Here is a 23551-nt window from a genome sequence, read left to right on the forward strand (position 1 = left end):
AGATTTTTTTTAATGTTTCTTATTATCCTCCTCTGACATGATTGGTAATAAACCAAATTAATTTCCCTAAGGTGAGTCTGGTTTGAGTAATTTGTGAGTGATCTCTCCCTGTCCTTCTTTTAATCCCCAAGTCTTCATTTTACTTTACCTCATATGTCCAGCTGAGGAGATGTAGTGATAGAGCATCTTGGTGGGCATCTGGCACTCAGCCTTTTTAAACAGCAAACTATTAGCAGATTACATCTGGAAATTATAAATATGTGAGACAAGGAAGGATGGAAAGATATCTAAAGAGGGATACAAAAATATTTCCTTCGCATGCAGAGTTGCAGTTAGGAAACAAAAAGCTCAGCTGGAGTTCAAACTCAAGCAAGAGATATTTCTATCCTTATGTTAGCGGCAGGTAGAAGCACAAGGGAAACAGAAGACTGCTGCTGAATGGGGCTGGCAAATTAATTACAAGTGACATGGAGAAGGCTGGGGTACTCAGTGTTGTCTTTAGTTATTTTAGGGTAAGCTCCTGAGTGTTTATGTTAAGAAAAAGGACAGATCCAAAGAGTGAAGCACCAACAGCAGAGGAGGGTCAAGATCAGGACCACCTGTACACATTGGATATGTACACATCAACGGACTTGACAGGATGCATCTGAGGGCCTCTGGAATTCAACATTGTGAAGATGTTCTATTTTATTTTTTAAAAGGTCATAGATATAAGGGGAAGGTCCCAGGTGACTGAAATGGCAAAAATATTGCATCCATCTACAGGAAAAAGAAAAACTCAGGAAACTAAAGACCAGATAGCCTCATGTCAGCACCTGGGACAATTATGGAACTAGCCCAGATGGAAGATATTTCCACACACATGAAAGACAGGAAGGAGATCTTGAAAGGGCTAGAGTTACCAAGTTAAGTTGTACTTAACCAGCCTGTTGCTTTCTGTCATATAATAATTTTCTCAGTGGAGGAAGGAGAGCAGTGGACGTCCATCTACCTCAAATTTTGCAGGGTGATTGACATGATCTATCTTAACATTCTGGTTGAAGCTCATAAAATATGGACTACATGATGAATGAAAACTGGAAAACTGGAAAAATGGACTACATGATGAACGAAAACTGTGTAAACTGTCCTGGCAGTCATAAATAAATTAGATTCTTACTGTCAGATAATTTGAATAGAGGTACCTTAAGGTTCATACTACATTCCCTAGAAATTCACTCTCTTTTAAAACTGTCTGAATGGTGGGATCAAATATAGCTGGCCACAGATGATTTCAACCTTTAAAGATAGATACACTAAAAAGTAGATACACCAAAAAGATGTAACATAGACATAGCTCAACAAGCTGCAAGATTTACCAAGAAAGCTTGGATTAAACTTCAGAAAGATAGATGGGAAATTCTGAGTTGGACTAATCCCCACCAGCAGTACAGACTGTGCTGTGATTAGCTTGGAATGCAGATGATTTGAGCATGACCTCTTCCAGCAATGAAGGCAAACCATATCCTGGAATGCATGAGCAACCATGTAGTCAACAGAACAAGGGATGTGATTATTCCATTCTGTTGAACACATGCTAGGCTATGTTAAGGTTTAACACTGGGCAGCAATTAAACAAAACACAGCCACTCACTCACTTCTCCCTCCAGTGGAACTGGGGAGACAGTTGAAAGGGTAAAATTGAGAAAAGCAATGGCTTGAGATAAAGACAGTTAGTTTAACAGGCTAAGCAAAAGTCATGTATGCAAGCAAAGAAAAACAAGGAATGCATTCACCCCTGTTCATGGGCAGGCAGGTGTTCAGCGATATCCAGGAAAGAAGGGCTTCATCATGGGTAATGGTGACTTGTCAAGATAAAATGCCTTAACTTAAAATGTCCCCTTTCTTCCTTTTTTCCTCCCAGATTTGTATGCTAAGTATGATGTCACAGAGTGTGAAATGTCCCGTGGGTCAGTTGGGCTAGCTGTTCCAGCTGTGTCCCCTCCCTCACACCTTCTTGTGTACCCCCAGCCTACTCTCTGGTGAAATAGTGTGAGAAGCAGAAAAAGCCTTGACTCCCTGTAAGCACTGCTCGGCAATAACCAAACCATCCCTATATCATGAACACTATTTCCAATACAAATCCAAAATATAACCCCATACCAGCTACTATAAAGGAAATTAACCCAGTCAAAACACAGCACAATACTACACTGAGTCAGTTCTTGTGTCATACCCAAGAGTGCTGCAAAAGTTAGCAGTTGCCTCTGCGTGACAACTCAATCAAGCTTTCAACATTCTCCATAAGTAAAAAAGAAGAGCATACGCTCAGTAACTGGTCCATGAGATCTTCTTCAGATTGAATAAACAGTTACTGCTTTCCTCCCTCTATACTCAGTCCAGCTCTCCACCACACTAGATAATGAAGATTTATAATTCATATGGACACAATATAAAGCCCATTTTTGACCATTGTTAATTTTAATATCTATTAGAGTGAATAGCTTAGGATTGCAGACTAGTTACGGGAATTGGATGGAAGAACACTATCTAAAAGTTGAGGGAGCCTGACTCTGTTTGCTCTAGAGTATTTAAGGAATTAACAGAAGCAGTCCCTGAATCTGTAGTGCTTATCAAGGACAAAGGAAGAACAAAGGAGAAAATAACAGGCTTTGAGTCTTTTTTGAGAAACATTAGGAGTTAGAAATGACCAATATAATGCAGTTCAAAAAAGGCTCTGTTAAGTAAATGTCATTCATCTCTATGATAGGATACCTAGTAGATAAAGAGAAAATTGCAAATTATATATGGTAAGCTTTTGTTGTTGACATGACTTCTGTATCATATTTGGATTGCTATCTTCACATTAAATGAATAATACCTATTCAGTTAGTATATAAAGAGCTATAGTTATGCTATCATTCCTAACCCATCTTGACATATTCTTCCTTTACTGTCAGTTTAGTAGAATTAGTTCACAGCATCAGGCTTTTGGCCTTGCACAACTGTAATTTCTGTAAGCAAAATCATCAGTCAAAAAATCTCCCATTAAATGAAACACGGCATCCACTTCACATATTTAGAATAATGAACTGGACTAATTGTTTGGTTTTGAATGTGAGATATGTGTTAATTCCATTACTGAAAGGTTAAAGAGTTCTTCCCCCTAAGAAAAAACAAACAAGCAAACAGTCAAACAAACAAAAACCAACCAAACAAAAAAACCAAAAAAAACCCACCAAAAAAAACCAAAAAAAACCCACAAACACAAGAAACAAAGAAGCCCCCTCCTAAGAACTAGTAATAGCATATGAAAACAAAAAGCATGATGTATGTTAAGTATAACTAGGCAAAGCTATATAGTTGAAAGTCTGTTTGATTTGTTGAAAATTGTTAGGGACAAGAAAAGAAAATTGATCAGGGGTATACATGCTTTAAAGAAGGACAAGTTCTGTGCCAGCCACTGGATGAAGAGAGCCTTACCAAGTCTTTCTCTTCAGAAATGCTTGACAGGTAACAATTCTACAAATACTGTGCAAACTTCAAGAATACTCACCAAAGTGCATAGTTGCTGCCAAACATGCGATCACTCAAATCACACATTTTCACTTCTTCAAGAAACCCCTAGTACTTTTGCAAAGCAAAGTTGTTTGCAAACTGCTCTATTTTGTGTTCCCTAGCACTACCTTAGGATGCTAAAAAAAATAAACCTAAAAGGAATTTACACAGTATATTTTTTATCCTACTATTTGGATTATATTGATTAGCATTGGAGCTCATAATTCTTTCGGCATTCTTTATATTTCTAGATAAGAAATAGATAGGAAATGACATAGATGAGAAATTATAAGATAAGACTCTTACTCATGACTTCTTCATAATTGACAGAAACTGGCTTATTCTATCAATTTGCTCTGGAGGTGTCCATCTAACCTTTCAATCTGGCACTCTAGAAAAAGTGTGAGGCTATTTCACATATTCTATGACATATTAGAGAGCACTAGAAGTATAAATAAAGGCTATTGAACTGAGTCTTTAATTGTCACATCTTAAAACAGACACTGCATCTGGTCAGCCGAAAAGGTCTCCAGACTCCATTAATTGTCCTGGAGACATATTTGCAATAACTATCTGAATTTCCTTTGTGATGAGATATTGGCATTTTAAAGCTATTTAATTGAATCTGAAGGCACATGTCTTAATTGAGTAAAGCGACTTTTACTCCAGAAATTATTGTTGCAAGCATTTAGGACAGGCTACAGTTGCTTAAACATGGGCATCTATTCTCACTTCATGTGCTCTAAGGCACTTTATAGTTGTAATACAGGACCAAGGGGACACTCACATGTTTCTTGAGCAGCAGTCAGAGACCAATGCAGAACAAGGGAGATTATGCTCAAATTGCACAACTTGGCTATTTTTTGGCAACTGGAGTCTATTCATAAAGATAAATTAATTTCAGCCAAAATGCTTCTATATAACAGCCCAAATTCAATGAATCCATACTTAATGTTCCCCAAGGTTGTATACTAAATAACAAGCCAATTTTTGTTAATATTTGATATGTTTGAAGATTGAACAATAAGACTTTGATACTCATCAATTTGAAAAGTGGTAGTTAATGAACTGCTGAGGGCTGTGACTGATGTATGTTCTTCAGTACCTTTATGGAGGTGGCTATGAAGGATGATTTAAGCTCCTTTGACTTTAACCTGGAAGAGAGGATATTATTTTCTTGCCGTCTAGCTTTGGCTGCAAAGGTCCAGCATCAGAGATGACATCTTCCCAAAGCACCTTTCAGCTGTAACAGGCTGATTAAACTGCTGCTCTAAGTGGGGGATCAGGAAAGTGACCTTAAATTTTGAGGCAGCAAGAAGAAATACCCTCTGATACAGAAAAGAAAGTTGTTTCAGGGATGTAGCCAGCTGTGAATATCAAATTAATTTATTCTTAAATAAAGTGTGAGTTACAGTGGTATGGAGACAGTAGGGTAAATGGAAAAATATTTCACAGGTATATGAATCCTCCGTGCATAGAACAAGAGAAAGTAAATTAAATCACAACTCACTAATTCAGAACATACACTCTTCATTTTCCCAGTAAATATGTCTTGTTTTGTTCCAAGTTTAGGAAGTATGTACAACCTGGAGGAACTTATGCTGTTGAAAGGAGACCCTGGACTTCATGGCTGTTTTTCCTTCAAATATATGCTAGTAAATATCTGTGATCAGTTTTTGATATACCAAAATGAAACCATGATAAATTCTATATTTATTCCTTACTAAGAAAGCAAGAGTTCTGAGACATTACAGTTGATGAGCTTTGTTAAGGAAAACTTCTTTTTAATTATCCCCAGCTTTTTAATGTTCTTTTTTTTTTAACGTTCTTATGTTACAAGAAATAAGAAATATTGACAAACAGTCATGTTAATAATGTATTTATAGTGGGTTTTCTGTAAAGTATTTATTGAGCTATGCATCCCCCAATGTAATCAGGAATTTTCATTATTATTATACCTTGTAAACCTGAAATAATATTACATGTATATACCAACGTACCTTTTAAATATATATAATTTCTTTAAGAATTCTTACATTTTATAATACAAATATGATTGTATTCTTCTTACTTTAATGTGTTCAGAAGCAAAAAATGCTGATACTTGTCATATTTTCTAATCCTTCTATTACAGCTATTATATTTTAACAGTATTTTAATTATAAATAATTTTCAAAAGTATCTGTTTAGATTTTGAAAGAAATTCCATAGCAGATTTTGTTTGCTATTTTTCTTAGTTTTTTTAATACCCACAGAGAAATACTGGTTTTCTTTGTTGCCAGTAGAAATTCATATTGTGGCTGTTACCCATTATGATGTCTGCTTAGAGGGAAGCTGTACAACCCCTTTTTTAGCAAGGAAAACAAGCAAGATTATACTTTTTTTCCTTTTTTATCCTTTTTTTTTTAAATTTTCTTTTTTAAATCTAGTAACCAAATTCCAGTGCAATAAAATAAATTCCAAATTCAGTATCTGTTCAGTTTTACAGATGGGGTCTGCTTAGGATGTAAGACAGAGGGTCTACTGAAAACTTGAGCTATGTATGTAGTTATGGTATTTTCTGAAAAATCCTTTTGCCAGGAATTTTCTCCTGAGGAGCCTCAGGAAAGAAATGTAAACAATAACTATCTGCTGCTGTAGAATGTATCAGGTGCATCTTGCATTGGTTCATGTGGATTGTTTTCACTTGATGGCCAATCACAGCCACCTGTGCTGAGGCTGTGAGCAGTCACAAGATTTTGTTATGCATTCTGTTCTTGTTCTTTCAAGCCTTCTGATGATCTTTTCCTCTCTGTTCTTTTAGTATAGTTTTAATCTGAAAATGGAGTCAAGCCGTGCATCTCCACACATGGAGAGTTCCCAACACTATGTACTTGACAAACAAACCCACAAACCCTCTTGTCTTGTTTGGTTTTTTTAAACAGCCATATGTATTACATGCAAATGTGTCATGCATCACAAAATAACTTTTTCTGCATTCTAGACACCATACATATTTCCTTTTTAGTCTTCTGAAATGCAACAGTCAGTGGAAACTAAAAACAACCAAAAATTCACAAAAGAGCCTATCATAGCAAGAAACAGCATGGTCAATGCTCTTGGAGCTCCCCTGTCAAGTTTTTTTCCCTGTATGAATTTGTCTAGATTACAATTTTAAACCTCTTTCAGTTTGAGGTAATTGATAGGCAATTGAATAAAGCTAAAAGATAAAACTTTAAATGACAGTTTCATCATGAGGCAAATATTTGTTCTAGAGGTATTTTGTGTATTTTTTTTCCCTCGGGTTGAAAAACATATTCACTTTGGCAATAAATAAAGTTTTAAAAGTGGGACTGAAACTACTGCTTCAGCTATTCAATATTTTGCATCTGTGAGCTTCCTGCTAAGTAAAACACTGCAATTGCTGTGACAGAAAGTTGTTTTGCTGATTTTAGATCTTAGTGTATTTTGTAAAGATTATTTTAACACTAATCAACTTAGTTTTGCATATGCTGCAAACTGGGTAAACTCAATTTCTGTTCCAAGTACACTGTCACATGGGTGGTTATTACAACACAGCAGGCATGGGTTGATCTGAGTGGGATTCCACTTAGTATGTCTTTCAAAACTGCATTATTTTATTCAAGAAGAATATTCTTCTTGAATAAAATTAGAACAAAAATGCATGCATAATGGTATGCAATGTTTGGAGATATAATTTTACATCACTAACTGAGCTAAGAAATCTTACATCAGAGTAAATATGAATGAGTCAGCACTTGATACAACCATAGAATGACTTGGGGTGGAAGCCAGCTTAAAAATCTTTGAGTTCCAACCCTGCTTCCATAAGCAGGGATGCCACCCACTAGCTCAGGTTGCCCAGAGTCCTACCCTTGAGAACCTCCAGAGAGGTGGCATCCACAACCTCTCTGGGAAACTTGTTCCAGTGCCTTCACTCTCCTCTGAATAAGGAAATTCTTCCAAACACTTTATGTAAATCTCTCATCCTTTAGTTTAGAACTGAGATTATGTAATTTATTTTTTATATATTCTGAAAGATAAATTTCTCTGTAATTTTTTTGGCTTGGTAGCAATTAAATCCTTATGTAAAACAGAGTTTTGTCTTTTAACTTTGTTCAAAAAGCAAAATAAAAATGAAAACTGCTTTTTTGGTTTTTTTCCTCTGTTGGATTTCATGAACAAAGTAGAAAAATGCAGATGATGTTATATATTCTAAACAGCTCCAGGCCAATCAAACCAAGTTGTTACATCACTTAATCCACTTATCCACTTATCATGTGAAAACCAGAACAAAATGCAGCTTTTCCTTTAATATAAGTCTAAAGAAGTAAAAGATGTTATTAAATAGCAACATCTAAATTATTTTCTATTTTCTGAAAAATGTGGCACACCACTTCTTGACTGTGTTATTTTCAAAGTGGCATGTAAATAGGGAAGTTATTCTTTTCAAGATCTTGTGCAGTGACTTCTGAGTACTTTTAGCTGAAATTATATTATGCCTCTATATATTAATCACATTTTCTGCAAAATTCTAACAGGACTCAGTATTGCCAGTGCGTGATGGATGAATAATTACAAACACCTTTGCTATGTGTTTTAAAATGCTGCTTTGAAAAAAAAACACTTTGGAAAATGTGACTTTTGTTCTCCATGGAAGTGAGCTGGCATGAGTGTGATGACCTTGAGAAGGTATCTTCTTTAAATAATTATTAAGCAATATTATTTATATTGTTAATGAATTTTATAGCCTTCCCTTTAGATATTCAAGAACACTGATATAGAACAGAATGGAATGGAATAGAATGGAATAGAATAGAAATAGAAATAAAAATAGAAATAGAAATAATAGAATTTCAGTTGGAAGGGACCTAAAATAGTCCAATTCTCTGACCACATCAGGGCTGAAGAAAGGTTAAGACATGTTGTTAAAGGCATTGTCTTAAACACTGAAGTTTGGTACATCAATCACCTCTCTATGAAGCTTGTTCAGTCAACACTGAATAAGCCTTGGTGCATCTGTGAACCATTTTCAAGTGTCTGCTAACCAGATACCACGGGGAAGAGACCAGCACCTCCCTCTCCATTTCCCCTCCTCTGGAAGCTGTAGAGAGCCATGAGATCCTTCAGCCTTTCTTTCTCCAAACTAAACAAAACCAGAGTCCCCAGCAGTTCCTCATGGAACATTACTTTTAGCTCTTTCACCAGCTTTGTTGCCCTCCTCTGGATTCATTCAAGGACCTTAATATCCTTCTTAAAATGTGGGGTTGCACCAATGCCAAATACATTTGTTAAAACAGAAAATTTGTGCATCTTTCTAACCTTCAGACTTTTTTTTTAAAGAAAAACACTCTCTAGGGCTTACCACAATTATAGTTGATGGCTATTTAATACTCTGTAAAAAATTAATCTAGTTTCTCTGTAGCTTGTGGTTAAAATCCATTTTCCTTTACTTTCCCTATTCTTTTAGTAACATGGGACAAACTGTGGTGAGTATTATACATAAATAGAGCCTGTAGTGCTCCTGCTAGCCTCAAAAGGTCACATGGGTTTCTTGCAATCTGAGCACAATGTGGAAAAAAACCCATGACATTTGGAAAATTGTCAATTTTAGTAAAATATTAAGATGGTTTTTATTTGAAATAATTTAGTCTGTTATTCTTCATGTACTTTAAAAAAAATTATGTTCCACAGTGCATATTTTTCTTGTTATATGGGCATCGCATTGGAATTTTTCAGTTTTGGTAGATGATAGCTTTCAACAGGAAACCTTTTCAGTAAGAATACTTTAAAAAAGAAGAACACTGTGTCTGAAGAGTGCTCAACTAAAAAAGATATTTAATGGGTGTCACTGGGGTTTTTAATTGTAGCACAGTCTGTAATGTGAGGCACGTACACTACTCCCTGATACTGAAGCCAAATGACACTAAGCCATGCTACAACTCCATCTGGCATAAAACCCTTGCCCTGCCACTTGCTCAGTCCTTCACAGTGGGATGGGGGATAATCTGAAGGGTAAAAGTTAAAAAATTCCTGAATTGAGACAAAGACAGTTCAGTAGATAAAGCAAAAGCCATGCATGCAAGCAAAAGAAAACAAGGAATTCATTTACCACTGCCAATAGTCAGGCAGATGTTCATCCCTCCCCTGGAGAGCTGGGCTCCTTTACATATTAACTGTGACTTAGGAGCACAAAATTTCTCAACTCTGAATGTCCTTCTTCAAGAGGTTATAATACTGTTATATGAAGCACAGGTTCTTGGGACTACACAGGCAAGAAAATAAACTTCCTCTGATTTACAGTAAGGAAATATGGGGGCAGGGCGGAGGATATGTAAATATTTAATATTGTACCTTTGTAGTATTGGGCATATTAACCAGAAAGTGCTTTTCATACTGACATATCTGTGGGACCGTTCTCATCCAGTCAAACTTTCTATAGTTTTAACTGTCTGTGTAGAATAAAATGTGGGCTAATTTTAGCCCCCAAATATCTAGTACATGAAATAGAGACATTTTTAGTCTGTAGTTTTCCTTCCTCATGCTCTCTTTTCATGATTCATAAGCCCTCCAATGCTTGAAGCACCACAATAAAAAATATTATGCAGTTACTCTTTTCTCTATCAAAGCCACAGTTAGTGTATTTCTCATTCCTTAAAGAACATACAAAAAGAAGTGCATTCCCAGCATTTTCTACTGAGCCTGTTGGTAGCTGCAGATATAAGAAAACACTTATTTTTTTTTCCCTCTCTGTAAGGGTGGTCAAACAGTGGAACAGATGTCCTAGAAAACTTTGCAGTCTCTGTCTTTGGATATATTCAAAATCCATCTGGTTAAAGCTCTATATGGTCCTGCTTAATCAGGGACTTTGGACTAGATGATCGCTTCCAACCTCAGACACTCTATCACTCTGGGATTCTGTAAACATAGGAGTGTACATCCTATTTATGTCCCTAGGATATATCAGATATGTGTGTGTTTAAGTGTTTCCTGTGCACTGCTCTGTATGTACATTGATTTTTAAATTTTTTGTTGTTTTTTAATCTTTTCATCACATGATCTGTATAAAGTTTTCACAGATTTCTGTCTCTGGTTATTTTACACAATGAAAACTATCATCTCTCTATTCATATTGACTACTATGAAAATGTCAGCTATATCTCCATATATTCTCATATGAAGACTTCCTAATGAAACATTTTTTTAATAGCCAGACATGACTTTTTTAGGAATCATTGGTTGGTTTGGTTTTTTTCCTCTTCAATTTATTCTCTAAAATAAAACCCAGAGGTGATTGTTTTGTGGTTTTTTACTTTAGAAAATTAAATTTAGAAAGACAGTTGTAACACTGCTTGTACTTTGTTTCCTTCATTTTCCTACAGATAAGGATTTAGGTTCATTTAAAACAGTGGTTATATTCTTTTGTCATGCAAACCTGCTGTTTGAGGCCATTATCCTTCTTTGTTTCATGTGTTGTGATTTGAAGTTTTGATATAGAAAATTCTTGTTCATATTGTTGAGTAACTGTAATATTGTGGAACAGACTTCACTTGCAGGCTCATTAAAAATTTAAGGTTTAGAGTGTTTTGATCTTTTATAAGTATTAGTGCAGATGCCTGGGTTTACAGGTGCACACACACTTATCTCTGAAACCCATCGGCATTTTAACACAATATGTAATTCTGTGTGAAAATAGATTTAATAACAATCAGCCTTGATACATACACAAGCCAAAAAGCAGACAACATGAAGTCATAGCCTCACACATCAGTGTCTTTTACTGTGTGCTCTGTGGTAAGGCTCTCAAAAGGTCTGTGGTACATAACCAGAGCACCAACTACAGGTGCAAAAGAGTTATAAATGGCATTAGACATCTCTGTGGGGAAAAAATTATTTCAGTCCACATTTTCTGAATGAAAAAAAAAAAATCAATAAAAATGTTGGTTCACTTTGTGCTTGTTATTTAATTAAAAATGTCTCATGTTCAGTAAGCTGTTAACATCTCCTAGGCAAGATTCCAATGAAGTATTTGGAAACACAGATGAGGTTCCTTACTGGAGAAACTGTTCAGATGGTCTTCAGACAGTTTTTCTGCTGTCATTTGAAATGTTCTGTGGCATCCAGCATGGGACTGGCTCATTATAAAATAGTTCTAAATTGTCCCAGACCTGTCTGGAATAGCACGTAGAGACCAAGTGAAATACCCTTGTGTGTTTTTGATGACACTGCAAACCTATGTTCAAGGAAGCTCAATTTTTTTGCTTTGTCCTTGGGAGGAAACTATAACATGTAGAGTACCTGTAGAGAGTGATTCAGTTCACCCAAAGGAGTGTGTTAAGTGTTTGAAATAAATAACATTACTGCCATCATGAATACATTTCCCATAGAAATGTATATGTTCCCAGTAAGAGTACAGTATCATTTCCTACAGTATTGTTTGCTTAAAAATGTAAAGTATATAGAGAATAGAGGGTATGTATCATGGACAGATTCATAAAAATATGCAGGTGCAACATACATATAATCTGTCACTTATGATGATATACTGACTCTTTAATTTTTCCTTCTTTTACAAGAGAAAATATTTCATCTCCAGTTTTGGCCTTATTTTCAATGGAAGTCATCACAGCTATAAAGGGCTTAGTTCAGTTACCTAATACCTGTGAGAGTTCCTAGGGTATCTAAGGCATCCATAAAAGGCTTATCTATATTACAGAAGATCTGCAGGCAACGTATGTTCTTTTGAACCAAGAAATCCATATTGCAGTAGGTGTCTATGTGCTGAGAACTGAATCAGTCTTAATTTTCTTATATTAATAAAAAATTCATTTTAAAAATGCTTGGGGTGTCTCAATGTTTAAGAAAAAGGACCAATATTGCAGTAATGTATTTCTGATGGTTTAAATTAGCAGTTTACTTCATAAGGTAGTCCCAATGTAAAAATTAACTGAAAAATGCAGTGTCTTTTGTTGTTCCAAACAGAATTCAATTCTAGTTATAGTTTTTTTAAACTCATTTATTCGAATATCTATAGGGGGAAACAATGTAGTGTTGGAAAATGACTATTCTCACCTAAACAGTTGAAAGTTTCATAGTTTCCAGTCATTTAAAGTGAGTATAATCCACTTTCTATCTTCCAAAGAAGTACACTTTATTGGAAAAAAATTAGTATGACAATATGCCTTAAAAATAGGCAACATTGGAACGAATGGATTTATTTAAGACTTATCTATGCTTTAGGAAGATAACTTCCTGTTGGTCTTGTATAACATTGTAAATATACACTTTATCAAATTAAAAAGTAATTTGATCACTTAATACTAGTGGTAGAATTTCCAAAGGAAGTCAATGAAATGGAGAATATTCTACATATGTGGCTATAACAGTGCTGTAAAACCACTCAGTACAGTCAAAATCCACTAAATTTTGACATTGACATTACTCAAGGTTACTTCCAACCACTAAATTCCAGGGGTTTTTCCTGATTAATTTCCAGTGACTCAATGCTTAAAACAAATATATTTCCAGAGATATATATGGCAATTAAGCTACCTAAGTCCCTCAATAATCTATCAGCTGCTAATTTCCTCTGGTGATCTATTATTAATATAGATTGTAGATTCATGGTTTACAGATAATTTTTTGTCAAACTTACTCATTTAGAACTTTGGACACAGAAATGGAGACAAATAAAATGTAAAGCTGAAGCTAAAATGAATCAAGGCATTGTGATGCTTGGTAATGTATTCATTGACTAGAAGTTAGAAAATTCATTACAAGGATTGAGTTCACAGTGCTGAATTAAGCTTTTAGAATTTTTGCATAGATTACATGTGAGAATTAAATAGCACAGAAAGAAAAATAAGCTTTGTGAGCCAGTGGGAAACACTGGAAGGAAATATGTCTGAAAGTGGTTTAGGTGCCTCATTTGTGGTTGCACTTAGTAGTCTGTTCAAATCATGTATTTTCTGTAGGAAACAAATCCCAAACACAATGCCAATCACAGTCTAGGAGGTATTAAAAGTAATTTTTAATAGACTACTCCAGCTTGTGTCCCCCATGTGGTCACGGGTCCTGCTAGGAAGCCATGGGGTCCTCGATGTGCTGCAGGCAGATATTTGTTCTGCTGTGATCCTCCTTGGACTACAGAGAGACAAACTGCACCACCATGGTCTTCTCCATGGGCTGGAAAGGAACCTTCTCCATCATCTGAACATGTTCTTTCCCTTCTTCTTCACTGACTCTTGTGTCTTCAGAATAATTTCTCACATTTTCTTTCTCCTGTCTCTCCCAGTTACTGCAAAGCCTTTTTCTGCCTTTGCTTAAATATAAATAAAATAATATAAATAAAATATAAATAAAAAAGGTGGTACCAGCATCAATGATGGGCTCAGCTTTGGTTAGTCCAAGTCCAGTTTGGAGATGGTTGTCTGTCCTACACAGCCTTTTTCTGCCTTTGCTTAAATATACTATTTAAAAGGTGCTACCAGCATCAATGTTGGGCTCAACTTTGGTTAGTCCAAGTCCAGTTTGGAGATGGTTGTCTGTCCTACATGAGAACAGCTTCTGGTGCCTTCTCACAAATGTCAGATGAGAGAAAAATCTATCTTTGTGGCCTGACAGTAAACAGGCTACTTGTAATGTGAACAAATTCCTTTGTTCCATTTCTAGTTCTATTTGGAGGTTCTTTGGCTTGGTGTTCATTGTTTATCCTCCTTGGTATCCATTGTTTATCTCTAATGTAAAACAAAGATAAGAGAATTCAGGTTTCCACCAGAATAGATTCCTTCAGATCTTTGATACAAAATATATGTGTGTGTACATATACATATTCTATAACAGAATTGGTATTTATTTCTACAGGCATTTTAGTCCTGTTTTGGTAATTATTGCTATTTTCATTAGTGGTATTTATTCATATAATTAAGTAATATCAATAAAATAATGGCATGTCTAGATGTAAAGCAAAAAACAATGTTTTTATATAAGACAGTGTCCCATGGCTTATCAGGAACATCAAATTTAGTAAGATGAATAATTCAATATTAAATTTACATATAAATTACACTTGTAAACAACCACAATATCAATAACTATAATTAATTGCATCAATCATAAAAGATGTGATTATATGTTTAAATAAAATAAAGACTACACCTTTAAAACACACCTGGATAATTTTGCATGAAAGAACAAACAAGACAAATTACTTTTAAATATCTGGCAATGAAGAGAGTGTGTGTCTAACTCACATACAACTAAATATTCCTCCTAGTGTCATAAAACCTCTTTGTAAAATATCAACAAAATAGATTGACTGCTCAAGATTCGATCTACTCTTTGCATATATATTACTATACCATAATATCTAAGAATGTAGCCATTTGTTTATGAACACTTTATTTTGAAAATGAAATTTATTAGGAGAGTGATTTTTAGTGTTTCTTAAAAAATGCAGGATGGCATTCTTTACAAATGTCTTTTTTCCATTGAAAATACAACAAAGATGCTATTAAATATTTGTAAATATTTTTATATGCACATATAATTTGCATAAGAATTGTTAATTTAAAATTATGAAAATATTCTAAAGTCAAATCACTAGCTGCTCTGACAATCTCATTCTAATATGCATTTGATATGTAATGTATTAGTTCCAATCACTTCTTACAAGAAACTATGCATTATTTAGCCAGAGATGAGTCAGGAGATGGTGAAGATCATTTAACACATATTGGATTCAAATTCAAATTTCCATAGCGTCCTAAGGCTGCATCCTGCTTGCCTATTGGGATGAAATCTCAGAGATTGAAATATCCATTCCTCTTTTCCTCTGTAAGGACAGATTAGTGTACGTCCAATGAGGGAATGGTGATGTATTTGAACAAATCTCAGCAAACAATGGAAGAACTGAACAGCCGGGGCATAATGGCTACCTGCCTCAAGTTAAGATGCAACTGGCAATTCCAATCAGGCTTTCAGTGGTCAGTCACACTGCATGCTGAACAGGCTTTACTGCAGAAACAAAACAAGGACACTACAGAGGCACTAAGAGATTTAGACAGAACTTCCATCTTCCTGTAGCATCCCATGAACTCTCTTCCCTTGGCCAATCCCCAAGTCCTCAGCCCTGTAAACATTAACTGCTTACCACAGAGTCATCCCTCCCAAAGGGAAAAACAAACTTCCCCATGGACTTGGTGTCGCAACTTCCTCTGGTTTCTCCTTCCTCTGTCACTGGCTTGGCATCCCTGGTGGCCGCCCCCCTTCCCCTGGAGGCCAGGCCCCTCTGCCCAGCCCTCAGCTCTTCCCCCCCCCTCACCCCTTCCCCTTTATAAGCTGCCTGCTCCACATGGTTCATCCTCTTTCCCTGGGTTTCTCTTTTAGTGGCTGTGTTACTCTGCTGGAATAAAACCTTGCAAAAGAGCCTTTCTTGCCTCTGTTGCTGAGCCAGCTGCAGTGAGTGTTGAGTGGAAGTTTGACTGTGTTGCCTGAATGTTAACTCAGCCTGTCTTTCGACAGGAGAGGCTTGCTGGGGACCAGGGATAGGCAGCAGCCCCTACCACTTTAACACTTGCATTTTTATCTTCACATCTAATCTTGAATATATGAGCAAAACATATAGTTCATAAAAATTTCATTTCACTTCAGCTTACAACTTCTGAAGAAACTCAAATACTAGAATTTGTATACAAAAATGATAAAATAAGCTTGCCCTTTACTGTTTGAAGAGCATCTGAATGATGAACTTAGTCATATGCTTTAGTTTCAGGTAGCCCTGTGAGGAGCAGAGAACTGGCTGCAGTGATCCTTATAGATCCTTTCCTACCTAAAATATTCCATAAACTAATAATTCTATTTCTTGACATAATGTAATGGACTCAGAGTTCTTATAACTGACTTGCATAAGTATTCTGAGGCTCTGGTCTGAAGTGCTATAAAAATGTTCCCTGACAGAACAAACACTTGAAACATAATAGAGCATAACAAGAAAGGTAACACGCCTCACAAACTAGATGAAAAAAAATTTACTTTACTGGTATACACCTTTGGGATTTTTGATGTTTGGGGTTTTATTTTCATGTTTGAATTACACTGATTTCAAATACTTTTGCTGCATAGGAATAGGTTTTTTACTTTAAAGTAGGTCACTATCTAGATTCACAGACAGCTACGTTTAATGCTCTTGGTGTAGCTGCTGAAGTTCCAGTTACTTTCAGTGGAGTTGGTGGATGTCACTGTTGATGTGAAGAGCCATGAAGATGGCCTGGTTAGAAGAGTAAATTTACTGAACAGAATAAAATGTCTGCTGAACAGTACTGATGGGAATTCTCTGCCAGCCTGGGAGTTTTAGAGTTTTCCTGGGATTGGGAACCAGAATTATCTTTGAAAATCTTAGTGGGCATCTTTGAAGTACTGCTAGGTACCTAGAAATCTTGCAGTACCCTTGGTAAGTGCAAAAGTGAGGAAACTACAATGCCAATTTATGATCTGAAAAAGCTGGGACAGTGTAGTAAAATAAAATTGTTGAGATTCTGTAAAATAAATCATGCAGAATGCAGTTGCTTGGGATAATGTAGGAGAAAAAAATAGAAGGGTAGAAGAACATGAAAAAGTGCAAGAATCCCTGCAAGCAGAATTTCAGGAGTGGTAGTAAAGTACTAGGCTTCTCACAGAGACATATGCAACTGCAAACACTTTGCAGAGAGCTGTTAAGCAGGAAGCTGAAGATGTTTTACAGTGGCTTAGAGCAATTAGAGCATCTGTCCCTTGAAACTCATACTTCTGATAAAAGTCAGCTGTTTCGGGGTTTAGAAATTAGTCTCAGACCTCTGGCTTTAACACAGCCACAGCAAGAACACACAGGGTCAGTCTCAGAGAGTGGGAAAATTGAGAAGCTACAAATAATGAAAGGAGGATGATGCCAGGCCTCATAAATCTGGTTCTACCCACAGCTTTCCTATCCCTGCTTTGTTGCATGAATGTAATGCAGGTAGAGCAGAGTCTTTGAACACTTTCTGTTATTCTACTTCTATCTATTGTTCCAACTTCTAAAACACAGTTCCTGGCTCCTGCCAGAAACAAAGGCCCTTCCCAGTCACAATGACCACTACAATCTACATTGCACAACAACTAGTGGAGAAATAAAACATGGTAAAAAGACCAGTGGCAAGGCATTACCAAGCAGGAGCTTGGACTGTTTTTCTTGATCAGAATGAGGCCAAAGAAATATTTCTGGTTGTGTGCCCTGTAATACTGGAGCCCCCTTTGGGACTCACAGGAAAAGGATGTTGGTGGGGATTGTGTCAACAAGGTTCTAGTGAAGCCAAATTAAATATTATTTGCTTTGAATTAAAAGGGTGGCAAGGTTTCCAAGCATGATTTTCACCTTGGGAAAACTCATTACTGGCTGCTTATACAGTCCCATTAGATACAATAACCATCACATTAGACATAACCTTAGTAATATTCCCAGTTTTTGTAGGAACTAGAGAACACAGGGGACAGTACCCTTTTCCACAGGGAACTGTACTCCCCAGACATCCGCATAGGTCTGCATGACATAGCCAGATGAGAAAACCTAAAATAAATTGATACATTTCTGGAGCAAGAGCTGGGAGGTACAACAGATGTCCTGAAGTGTCAAATAAAGCAACACTGAATTTAAGCAACTCAGTTCCATCCTTTATTTTTCAAGAATTTGGATATTAAAAGGGAACGCAGGCTTTACTAGTAGTTTTTAACTTGTGTGAAAATGCTTCGAGGCATGGAGCTCACCTTAGCATCCTCTTGAAATTTAAAGTTCTTTGACTTTGGGGGTTTTGACTCAGAGTGACTGAAAAATATTCAGAGCATAAATAAAAATTTAAAAACGGAATCATAAGTGTTTCCATCGATATTATCAAATCTTAGAAATTAATTTCACCTGAAGTTATATATTGACTGTTTTAGCACACAGGTGATTTCAATATAAACTAGTTAATTTTTAGAAAAATTGTTCCTCTAAGAGGTTATTTTTATTAAAAGTAGTTGTAAATAAATTCATTTTTTAAAATAAATGTAATAATATTTTATTTTCTGCCCCAAAGAGAAGCTAATTATTACAAAAAAATATTTTTGTTCTTGAAGAGATTAATTGGAAGACACTTCATAGTATCCTAATATGAATATAATTTATTTATTGCTGAAACCTACAACTTTGATGAGGAGTTGATAGATTTCTCTGGTTTCCAACTTTTCCTTATTAATTGTTTTTGCAAAAATATGTATGGCATGTGTATTATAAAACCTGGTGACTTTCTGAAGAAAACATAGCTTGAGGAAAAAAAAAAAAAGTTGTTGATTATTTTGCAAGTATTTGAGTTCTTAGCCTGAACTGGCCAAAAAGTATTGTTTGAAAAAATGGCATGTGACTGCTAAGATGACAGATTTAATGTAGAGTCTAATGTTTAGAGCATACACAATTTAAGAAAACCTTATTCAATTTATTAAGATGTCCCAGGAGACTTAAAATTGTATTTGCTAGAGAATTTTCTTAAATACCAAGCTGTGAAGTGTCTGAGAATGATAATTTTATGAACTTATTCACTGACTGTTTTAAGACATCCTTTGATATATAGAAGAATGGATTTGAAGCTTAACCCTCTGTTTTCAGGTGACCCTTCAGTCTAAATCACAGGTTTTTGCTGCCACCTTTGTTATCTCCGCCAATATTCAACACTTTAGAAATTCTATGCAAAGTTCAGGAACAAAAAAAGTAGACATTAAAACTTTCTAAATCTCCACCTGCTTCTAGGAAGCTTTCAGGCAGTTTGATCAAATTGTTCAGAAAAAGGATTCATTCAGTGTCAGAGGGCTTAATTGATATTGTTTCCCATAAAAAATATCCTCATTTTGAGAGAGTATGCAGTCTTAGTCCTTCATTTTCCTCAGCATTGTTAATAATGCTCAACAGAAACTATAACATTTCACTCAGTGTAAAATACTGTAAGTTGAGGTTTTTTAGCAGGTAGGACAAGAAATACATACATATTGGACTTAAAGAAATTACTGGAGTTTAGTAGAAGAAGCTTTATGTTATGCAAAAAAGTAATTTACTCACCAAGCCCTCATTTGTTTATATGACTATGTTTATTCCTTTATTAACCTTCAATTTACTTTTGATAGAAATATTAAAGAGGACAATACAACTCTCCAAGCCTCCACTAGCCTCCCATCTCTTAGAGCTCTGGAAGGAGAGCTAAATTGACTACTGGGGTATATGTGGCTCATGAGCCTGTGGAGAAATTAGCTGTGGGAAAGAGAACGACATATTAATAAGATGAAAATCTTGAAAGTATGAATATTTCCTTTCTTCTGTTTTCAGAGCATTAATATTCATCACAATTTTGACAAAGTTTTACATAGTCCTGATTTGAGTGTCCTTTCTACGCAAATAAAATAATGTGTTCCATTATTACTAGATATACTTCTTTATCTTGAGCTCTGGGATACTTTGAATGTGTCAAAATCCTTCATACATATCAGGATCAATTTATATTTTACAAGTGAAAAGACTGAGGTGAGGCTGATTTGGTCCCTAAAATAGTGACATATGCATGTTAGGAACTAAAATGTAGCAGTATACCTAGTCTTCCTTGCATGGATGTAGTACCATTATTTGGAATTAAAAAAACTGGTACTCTAATTGTTCAGATACAGGAGCTGAAGAAATTCATGGCAGCCTGCATGTAATGGAAAAAGGAACTGTGCCCCGAGACCTTAGGGGCAGCCTGTGTCTGTTGTGGGTATATGTATCAGTGAGGCTTCTTTAGTGAATCAAAAATTACTTATCAATAAGAACTTCAGTATTTAGTTAAACTATTTGTAAAACTTCCTTGAAAAATTTCTGACTCATTTAGACAGTGAAAAAAGTTACACATGATAATTTAAAGCAGTTTAGCTTCTGCTGTTGTACTTCAGTAAGAGCTTTGGCTTTTTTGCCCTGTATCTTAATCATTACAAGTATCTGATTTTAATTATCTTTTCTTTTTCAAAGAAACTGCTCCTCATATAAGAGTTGGTGAATATCTACCTGTTGTGTACTCTGTGAGATGACATAGCCAAGTTAATATGTGATCCATCCACAATACTGAGAACTGTTCTGAAAAAATTGCATCAATTTGTGAGACAACATATTCAGTACTTTTTAAGGTAATTTTCAAAATTGTTAGTGTTTATGATCATTCTTATGCTACTTAAAATATGAAAAACATTGAAGGATAAGAAGGTTTATGTAAAACTGAAATGAAGGTGCTAAACAGATGATTTATGCATTATGTATCTCTCATTTGGGTGTTTTCTTGCTATTAGGAGACTTGATTTAGTAGCTGTGACATTTTCATCATAAAAATGAAACTGAAACTTAATTTAAAGGACGCATTTCTAATTTAAAATCTTTTTTGTTCTGAAAACTTTATAGATTTACACTTGTGTCCGGCAGTGTTTCATAGGAATTCTTCACCCACGCCTTAGAGAGCTTGCTCTGTCCATTAGAATGACAAGGAGGAAAAGGAAACAGATGGAGGCCTAGAGAAATAAAGATGATGAAATGTTGCACTGCTTCATGAGAAGAATGTACTGATGCCCTTCTCTGGGGAATGATGTGTCAGAAAATGAGGAAGCAATAACAGAAGGACTAGTTTTGAAGAAGGACGCTACAGTGCAGTCAAATATTTCCATTTGAAGGAGAGAGAGGACAAAACACACAGATCTTGACAGTAGCAGCAGCAGCAGCAGACAAATAGACTAAAAGAATGTACAGATTATTCAAGACAGAAAGAGAACTGTAGTGAAAAATCAGACACTAGGGAGGAATTAAGAATTACTCATTCCACTGAAAAAAAAAGAAGATGGAATTAAGAAAAAGAAGTGACAGTGAAAAATACTCAGGGCAAAGATGCAGAGAGAAAGGGCCTCATCAGAGATATCAGAAGAGAAGAGTTCTGTGTCTGTGGATATTGCTATCATACAGGGGAAGACAAAAATTGTCTTATGGGGCTATAGGAGAAAGAGGCAGAATTTGAAAAGCAGTGTAAGAATATGAAATTGAGAGGAAAAGTTTGATGATCAATGAAAAATAGAATATGAGGATTTTAAAATTGTGACAATATTGATTCTGTAGTTTTAATTTGGGAAAGTGAAGAAAAATAACATAAATGAACAAAAATGTAATGTGAAAGCTCAGGGACATTTTATGAAAGTTTCCTATTATTTTCTTATCTTTTGACCCCATTGATAAATTCTTCAAGACATTTATTTGTGATTTTTAATCCTTACTGATTCAGTTTCTGTTATGTATGCAAAAAAAAAAAAAATCCTGTTTTTCTTTTCATATCAGGACAAATTCAGCTAAGGAAAAAATACAGAATCACTCTTTTTTGTTGCTTCCACAGTTACCAATCAGTTTGGCATTCCCACGTAGCAGCACCTGACAGTTCACACCAGGCAGATGCTGGTCCTGTCTGACTAGTGGACTGCAGTACTGACACCTGGGGAGGTGGGTCTGTCTACAGCTGATGATACTGTCAGCTGTAGGTTAAGCAACATCTACCACCTCACTTCTGAGGTGGTAGCTGTATCTTATTCAGGTAGTCAGTCAAATTCAGGGTAAATAAGTGTGAAATCCTTCAGAAGAAGTCAGTACTTTGCAGTTTAAGAAGAAGACTGACCTCACTTGGATCCCAAAGTATCTGGAAATACCTGCAAGAGAAAAAAAATCTCTGGCCTAAAAGATACACATTTCTGAGCATCAGTGAAGAAAGAAACCTGATTGTCTTGTGGTTTGTGGGCTCTGTGCTGAGGCAATTAGAGCCTTCCAGAAGAAATAGATCTCCTCAGTGAGCACCAAGCAGAGGACAGGTGAGGACAGGTAGGGAGATAATGCAAAAGGAGAGTGGCACAAGACAGAGGAAACATGAGCAAAGCTGAGAGAATGCTGAGAAAAGCAGGGGGCAAACAAAGCCAAGACTCAGAAATGACAGGCACTCTGAAATAACCTGTAGGAAAACACTGAAATAAGAGCATCTTTTTCATATTACTTTTCTTTAAAAATATTAAGTAAGAAACTTCATTTGTATGTCACCATAATAAGATATTTTTTCCCCTTCTATTGTTTCTTTTTTCCTCTTTTTTTTCCTTTTTATTTTTTCCTCTTTTTCTCTAGGACAATAAGTCTTTACAGACTCAAATGCTTGAATTTTGGTGCTGTATTCAAATAGTTGCTCTAATACGTGGGTGGTAAAGGGGTCCCAAAAAAAGTCATATATTAGCTATATATTGTTTGAAAGTTTAATTTCAAGCCATAACTGATATTTGGAAGGGTGGAAAGTCAAATCATATCTGCTTTTTCAGTAACTGTTCACTACAAGTCACTGATAACTGTTACCTGGCTAGGTTTGTCTCTGATTTGACTAGCATATCTGTTCCTATGCTAAGGGACTGTAATCAAAATTATACTGTTTTAAATAAAGTAGTTTTTCGCCTCAATAGTGACTCCTACAACAATAAAGCTGACATGCCTTTCCTATTGAGTGAGAATTCAGCTGATGGATTCAGAGAAAGAAAATAATTTTAAGAAAATAGTGACAAAAGCAGTAAAGTAAGAGAAGATTTTATTTTTAACAATACCAGCTTGAATAGCCATCCATGCAAAAGCAGAGACAGTTGTTTAAATGATGTTGATCTTAACTTGCTTTCAAGAAGGGGGAATGAACTCAAAATAAATGCCTTTCTCTTTTAACTCACTAACCATTTTCTCTAGGCCAAGTGTATGTCTCTTCTTGTTATCTGTTGAAAAGTTAAATTGCAAGCAATTTAATTGCATGCCTAAATAGATAAGCAATTGTCAGTGTCTACCATGAAAATCTCATCCTTTTGAGAAGTTAGTACTAAGAATCAATATAAGACAGAGAACAGAAAAAAATATGATTTAGCTATATATTTCTTGTTATTTGCAAGTTCATTCCTAGTTTAT

The sequence above is a fragment of the Passer montanus genome, unplaced genomic scaffold (genome assembly GCF_014805655.1).
Source record: "Passer montanus isolate IOZ18808 unplaced genomic scaffold, ASM1480565v1 scaffold30, whole genome shotgun sequence".
NCBI classification, from domain to species: Eukaryota; Metazoa; Chordata; class Aves; order Passeriformes; family Passeridae; genus Passer; species Passer montanus.